This window comes from Eurosta solidaginis, unplaced genomic scaffold, assembly GCF_040869045.1.
Source record: "Eurosta solidaginis isolate ZX-2024a unplaced genomic scaffold, ASM4086904v1 ctg00001366.1, whole genome shotgun sequence".
Classification (NCBI taxonomy): domain Eukaryota; kingdom Metazoa; phylum Arthropoda; class Insecta; order Diptera; family Tephritidae; genus Eurosta; species Eurosta solidaginis.
The window spans coordinates 177,595-185,794 of record NW_027137095.1 but is presented as its reverse complement, the minus strand read 5'-3'; the positions used below and the strand labels follow the sequence as shown (position 1 = coordinate 185,794).

General features: G+C 36.4%; 1 long non-coding RNA gene across 1 annotated transcript; it reads left to right on the top strand.

The window, feature by feature from the left end:
- The first annotated feature begins 366 nt into the window (after positions 1-366).
- Positions 367-7,347, top strand: LOC137236158 (uncharacterized). Its single transcript, XR_010948289.1, has 3 exons — positions 367-468; positions 541-772; positions 6,840-7,347. It is a non-coding gene; the product is annotated as an uncharacterized lncRNA (long non-coding RNA).
- The last annotated feature ends 853 nt before the right edge of the window (positions 7,348-8,200 follow it).

Below are 8,200 nucleotides of genomic sequence, written 5' to 3'. Positions count from 1 at the left end.
AATAATAAAATAAATAAATAAATAAACGCGTGGCGAGCTCCGATTTTAGAATCTGAAAGCGGAAATTAAAAATTTTGTTGCACAGAATACCTTTCTGCGGCCTTCGCCCAAAATAATATTAAGTTGTATAGAATCGACGGGATGGCCTAGAAGGCTTTAGGTGGTCATACTAAATCGCTCCCGGGAGTGCCCTTATGGGTACAACAAAAACAACATTATTTACTTTCTATGTTATATTATTCTAATATATATAATCTCATCAGCCGGGTACGATTCAGCTCAGAATATGCCAAAACAACAAGAAACCTACAATTAAATGCAGATTCACGTGTCATTTGCCAAGGATTTACCGGTAAACAAGGTAGTTTCCACAACCAACATGCTTTGGAATACGGTACCAAACTGTTTGGATATATTTCCCCAAAAAAGGGTGGAACTACGCATCTTGGTTTGCCAGTATTTGCTTCGGTAATTTAATTTGATTTGTATTGATTAAAAATTGCAATAGTAGATAATGTAATGTGAATTAAAATTGAATAGGTAGCCGAAGCAAAAAAGGCAACTGATCCGCATGCAACTGTTATTTATGTGCCGCCACCGGGAGCTGCTGCTGCTATCCTAGAGGCATTAGAAGCAGACATTTCTTTGATTGGTTGCATCACCGAAATTGTGCCCTAACATGATATGGTTCGCGGTAAGCACGCTCTCTTAAAGCAAAATAAATCGCATGTAGTCAGGCCCGATTGTCTGATCCTGGATCGCACCAGAAAGGGTGAGTAAATTGCCTACCATATTAAATATATAAACAACATGTAAGAATTTGGTAGTGATAATGTGTCATGCTTTTGTTGATAATCAACTGAAGAATACAAATACCAAAGAGTGCGAACTTCATGTAAATACCAATTGATTTCTTTAAATAGCGTTTGGAGAACAAAATACATTTATATGTATGCATTCAACTGCATAGAAAGGGAGGAATTAATTAATTATGATCAGTAGATTTATAGGATTTTTATTATTTTCCCTGCGTCGCCGTTGCCATTACATTGCGTTAAGAGAGGACATTGTAGGGTTATCTATTTAAATTAAATATACTGTATTTTTGTAAATTATTTTTATTTTACTTTACTATTAATGTTCTTTCAAAATGAAAATTTTCAAGTTAGTTATTTTCAGAATTTTTAAAAGATATAAAAATAAACGCTTTTTGTGAAATTGATTTTCAACAAATAAAATAATAATATTTTAAAGAAATAGTTTTTGTATGAACTATATTGGCGATCGTGCTTAAATTATTTTTCTAAAGATGCTGAATAATTTCACGCGAATTTATAATATTTATCTGTGAAATACATTATTTTTTCATAGACAATTAAATCTATACATGTATCTTATCTGGATGACAAAATAACGCAGAAAATATAAAAAATAACTCATAGAGGGACATATCAATCAATTTTTAATGCAACTTCAGCTACTACAACTACCATTATATGCAACAGCAAAATAATTTAATATCACTTTCACGGAATTAAATTTTTTTTCATCAAACTTTACAACTTTCCAAAATACTTTCAAAATACAAGCAATAACAATTAACTTAAGTGCAGCACCAAATCATATTGGAACAGTTTATGCCAAACGATTTTCATATGCAATAATAATAACCAATTTAAAGCCATTGCAACAACTTTGAAAATTTATCGACAACAACAACAATCAATAATCAGACTTAAAGCCATTGCAACATCTTTGAAGATTCCTTGAACACAACAATCAATTATAAAAATTTTAATTGAAATTCACAGCAAGTTATTTAATCATATTTTTTATTTATTTTAATATTTTATTAATATTTAACTTTTATTTAAAAAAAAAAAATTTTTTTTTCTTGATTACCTTTTATTTGAATGGGATTTTTATTCATTCAATTAAATATTTTCAAATTTGTTTTTAACTTTACTTCACGTTTAAGTATTAGTTTTTCTCTTGTGAACTTCCTTTCCAGAGAACAATTACATTTTTAGATTTTAATGGTTTTACCTTCACCAATTAAAACTAGTTTTTTACATTTTCAGAGAATTTAAATAATAACTCGAATAACACAATGTCTTTAAATCAAACACAAAATACAAACATTAATACTACTCCAGACACACATTCAGACAATTCTACACAAGGAGATAACTTTAGATTCAATTCAAATAAATCCCTTAAATTACCTCAATTTTGGTCAGATTGTCCTGAAACATGGTTTCTACTTATTGAAGGACAATTTGAAATAAATAACATTATTGATGATAATATAAAATTTCAAAATGTTCTTATTTCACTTCAACAAGAAACAATATCCAAAATTGTTGATGTTATCAATTCTCCTCCCTCTATTAATAAATATTATACAATTAAAAAAATTCTTTGCGAAAGATTTTCTCTAAGTGAAGAAAAAAGACTTGAAAAATTATTTTCAAATACTGTATTGGGAGATCGATCTCCATCTGAATTTTTTAGATATATGAAATCACTAACAAATTCATCATCTATTGTTAGTCAGGAATTACTTTTCAAATTATGGATCAGAAAATTACCACAAGATATTCAAATACATTTAACTTCAAGTAATATTAAAAATATTACTGATATAATTTCACTTGCAGATAAACTTTTTGATTTAATTAATAAACCACATTCTTCTAAAATTTCTTCAATAGCTAGTATTGAAAACAATGTTCTTACACAATGTGTAAAAAATTTAACTGATTTAACTACTACAATTTTTCAAAATTTAAATCAAATTACTACCGATATCAATGAATTAAAAATTCGATCTAGATCTAGAGAAAGAAATCAATCTAACTCCAGAAATTTTTCTAGATCTAGAAGTTTTAATAATGATAATAATATATGTTGGTATCATCGAAAATTTAAACATAATGCTTACAAATGTATTAACTCCTGTAATTTCAATGTAAATAAAAATAATCTAAATTCAAAATCAAATTCTTTAAACTAAACAAATCCGTTATGACTGTGGGTAATAATGGAGTTAATAATCAATCGTCCCACCGTCTATTCATATTTGATAAATTCAATAAATTAAATTTTTTAATTGATACAGGTGCTATAGTTTACAAAAACTATTTCTTTAAAATATTATTATTTTATTTGTTGAAAATCAATTTCACAAAAAGCGTTTATTTTTATATCTTTTTAAAAATTCTGAAAATAACTAACTTGAAAATTTTCATTTTGAAAGAACATTAATAGTAAAGTAAAATAAAAATAATTTACAAAAATACAGTATATTTAATTTAAGTAGATAACCCTACATTTACTCCCCCACAGCCAGTTAACATTTTAATAAATTTTGCTCTTTTCATTACTGATTCAAAACGTGGAAAGTTATATATCTAGCATTCCATGGAGAATGGTAAATTTTAGCAGACTTGCGCATTGCGGTCATTATTAATATTCAATCCCTAGAAGGTTCAATATAGTCATATCAATAGCTCCCGAGATGGTCGGGTTAGTACCTCAATGGTGCTTGTTACCGGAACGTAGATAGATAGATAATTTATTGAGGATTGCACAGTGACTTGCACATCTCCTTCACAGCACCTCATCCTAGCCGACTTCTTTGATGAACCCTAGCAGAGTTCTTGGTTTGAGGGATTAAATTTGGGAATGCACTGGCCATGGTGAGCCCATCAACTTAGCCCAACGTTTTGAGATTGCGTCGTATTCTAGGAGGATATGGTCCGCCGTCTGCTGATCGATCACAAAATCGGCATGTGTTATTCGATAGTATGCCCAGTTGATGCATACGGCTGTTCAGTCTATAATGCCCTGTAAGAATAGCTCTTGGGATTCTTAGGTTATCTTTCGAGAGGTCTACTATTGCCCTGTAGCGGCTTGTGCTATAACCTCCTAACAGTAACTTAGATTGTCCCAAACCTGGCGTATTGCTCCAGTGTTCTTCTCTCTTTTCCCTCCCTTCTACTAATAAATGCCCTGTGAGCCAACTGGCGGGAACGGCTCGGGATCGATGGGTTATGCAGTTCCTGCCTCTCTTTCCGGGTTGTCCGCTTGCTGTTGTTGTTGTAGCAGTGCTTCGCCCCATAAACAGGGGTGGATCATAATGAGAGGAGTGTTAGAGGCGTTGATTCCACAATACAGCTAAAGAGATGGTTGGTGTCATGTGGGGACACATTACAAGCAGGACATATGTTTTATATGTCGGGGTTGATTCTAGATAGGCAAGAGTTTAACCTGTTATAGTATCCAGATCGAAGTTGAGCTAGAGTGACTCGCGTTTCCTTAGGGAGAGTGCGTTCCTACTCTGCTAGTTTTCTTCTTTGAGTACAAGATTCACCAGGCAAATCCTGGCATAGAGGTCCGACACTTGTTTGTGGAGTTCACTGAGGGCCTGCTTGTGTTTTTCAGCTTCATACAGCTGTGTTCTCAGGTGCCGTATTTTCTAATAATGTAATGAGGGCGTGAACAACAAGAAGTCACAAAATATTTATAAAAGTTACGAGGACGTCGGGGTTTGGGATCTAGCCCAGGGCAACCTGTCCGATGCAACCATCCCTTGCACATAACACACTGACAAGAGTATGACCGCCCTAAAAAGATTCTTTTCCGGCAAACGCATTGGGTTCGATACCTTCCCGCAGGAGGAGTATGGCGCAGACCCGCTGCTTGGATCTGCTTGGAGGATGATTATTTGTGGGAGGGACGCAACGAATTAAACTCTAGAGTCCGCCTGCTCATTACCCTCTACTCCCCTATGGCCTGGGACCCAGGGCAACAGTACTACGTTGTGTGCTCCTAATTGATTCAGATTTTCTACGCACTCAAGGACCAGTGCTGACTTTATTTCAAACGCCACAATTGCCTTTAGTGTCTGACTGAGTATGGCAATTGTTTCATTGGAGTCTCAGCGCTGAAGGTTCAGCTTAGCGCACCAACTTATGGCGAATACTTCCGCTTGAAAAATGCTCATATGTGCTTTTAGAGGTACTGATATTTTGGCTATGGGTCCGAAGACTCTGCCTCCAATCCCCTCTAGCGTCTTCGAGCCATCTATGTACCATACGATCTTGAGCAGACAAGTAATACATTGCACCCGCCCATACTTATACAGCCGTACCAAGAGACAGAGCAGCCCATTACATATTGGCACAACCGGAGCACTGTTGGACATGTAATATATATTAAAGCTATGCATTCAAAAGTGTTTGTACCAGTGGCTGGTGCACACCGAACAGGACCAATGTATGCTATATTGATGCTTGCACAAACACCAGGCAATGCTCATGTAAATAATGTGACTGCTAATGTCAATTTGCACGGTTGAGCACATACAGTACCTACACACAAGGTGAAACGCCACACTACCTACATGGCGATGTAGCCATCGCTCAGGTTGTTGTAAGATATTACTTTAAATATGTTATTCATAAACACTGATTCTTATATTTTCATTATCATTAAAAATAGAGGACTGTAGACTCATGACGGTTATTCTGACTGGACACTGCCTTCTGGCGTTACATGCCTTTAAATTAGGCTTGGTCCGTGATAGCAGATGTAAGAAGTGCGGATTGGAGGAGGAAACGATCGAGCACATTCTGTGCTCGTGCCCTGCGCTTGCCAGGCTAAGGCTCCAGCTATTAGGAGTGATAAAGCCCTCAGATATAGAAGGAGCAAGTGGCTTAAGTCCTAGGAAGTTTCTAGTATTTGTCAAGAGTTATTTTATAACATAGGTCCTGGTTGTTGATAGGGTTTTCAACTTGGTCGTTAAAACAAACTTCTAGTAACACTACGGACTCATTCAGTCTATGTGAGGTCCTCATGAACCGGCCAGTTCAACCTAACCTATATTTTGTTTTGGTTTTTACTTTAGAATCTACCGGTTAAGTAAGCGATGTCAGCTAACTAAGCGCCTTAAAATGTAGATCCATAAGGAACATGAGGTCGCCAGAGCCTCGGCTGTTAAAGAAACAGGTTTCGCCACGGGTAGGTGACGTTGACAATTAGGCTGGAGAAGCTATATATTGCGCTGGCAACCCATTGAAAGGGTTGCGCTACAAAACCCCTTGAATCAATTTGGTATTTTAATCGCCTCTTACGACAGGCATAGCTACCGCGGGTATAATCTAAACCCACTAACCCGCTGGAGCCATGAGAAGCGTGAGTGCATTTTAGGTATCGCAAGGAAAGTTCCGTCGTGCCTGGTGTTGTTGGGTGAGCGGCCAGGCAGCAGGGTACACATGCACCATTCAGGAGGATACCCTTGCTAAGCCCAGAAAATCTGGGAAAATTAGATGTACTGTTCAGATCCAGCAAACGAGTATGTTCTGTACTGGCATATGATAAACTTGCAGACAACCAAACATTTACTTTCCTGTCCAAAAGGGAACTGGTTCTCGGCACCGCTGCTAAAGAAAAATAGACGAAGTCATATCAATTCGTTCCCGGGTTACTCGGGGAAAGCAGTTTTAGCGTACTTTTCCCGTTTCAATTTTCACATCCATTCAAAGAACTTCGCATAATGGATTAAACAGTCATTTGCATTTATTCGTTTTTGTTTTTGTAGCACGCCTAATTTAATATCTATTATCCCAACATCTATCAATTATCTCTTGTTATAATCCTCGGGTACCCCCGCCACCGGAAGATGCCTTGGCATGGTTCACTTGAATTTACTTTTCAGGTCCTGATTCTGGTTATCTGAAATCTCCTTGAGTATCTTGTATTTATTAAGCACTTTTCCTGTTATATTAAAAACTTTTTATATATCCTTAATGATATACGTTTCTTTTTCATTCTAGGTAATGTGGCAGGCAGGCCAGTTACCCGTATTGTTGTTGTTGCATATGTTTTGGTTAGAGATAAGCAAAACATACCGAAAGAAGTAACTTCAAAATGTAAATAACATCGAGCGAGAAGGAATGTCGAAAACACATTAGGTAAGAGCGAGAAAGCGAGTCACACACTATTTTGAGAGAGCGCGTGCTTTACTTTTTTCACGACATCAATGTAAAAGTGATTAAGACGATAATTGGAGACCAAGTTATCGGTGACGATTAAGTAATCGCTTAGGTACCGAGTACCTGTCTTGTAGGGTGGAAACTAAGAAGACGGCGAAGTTCACGTAACGTAATATAGCGGCAGTTCAAAAAATATTACGGCCGTCATGACGGCACAAATTCATTCGTCAACGTTTTTTAAAAACGGACTGTATTGTAGCGGTGAGTTTTGAAGTTTCCTTCAAATTCTTTTCTCATTTTTCTTTTCAAAAATAAAAATTTCTTTTAGAAAAATAAACATTCAATTTTATATTTGCAAAACATTTAGTTTTTTTATTTATTGGACTTTGGAACTATTGCCATAAAAGGTGAGACTTCATAAAGTAATCCTCGCGTTCTAATGAACAGTGATTCAGATCCCGTTAGAAATTTAACATGCAAATACAACAACAATGTGATCCATATGGATCATTTTATTATTGCAATTGCATGTTAAATTTTTATTGAGATAATCTTCTTCAAAATTTTAGAAATAAGGTTTTTCAATTAGAAGAAAATTTTTCTAAGCGGGGTCGCCCCTCGGCAGTGTTTGGCAAGCGTACACAGTACAGGTTGTAACAACATAGTTTTTTAATCACTTTTCGCTTATTTGGATACATCTCGAGAGGATTTAAATAACACTTCGGTCCTCCCGGGGTCATTTGGTGATCACTACGGAGTCATCTGGGCGTCCCTTAGGAATTATTTTTGGGACTCTTTCGGGTGTCTCAAGGTCATTTAGGGATCACACTGTGCTCATTTTGGGGTAGCTTGGGAACGGTAATGGGGACGCTTTCGGCTTCCTGTAGGGGTAATTAAGGGTCACTTCGGGAAGTTTTTGGGGGCTTTCGGGGTTATCCAGAGGTCATTTAGGGATCACTTTGGGATTGTTTGAGGCCAGTTCTTGGTCAATTTGGGGCTGCTTCGGGATTATTTGGAGTTATCCGGGTGCCTCCCGGCGCTGTTGTTGTTGTACAAGTGCTTCGCCCCATCCAATAGGTGTGGTTTATGTCCCTTATTTGGGATCGTGCTGTCTTATAAGGTCACGTTCTCTCGCAAGAGTTGCGGCCTCCGCTGGAAAATGTGGCCGGATTCTTCCCGCGGAAATAAAACGAACCAAAGCG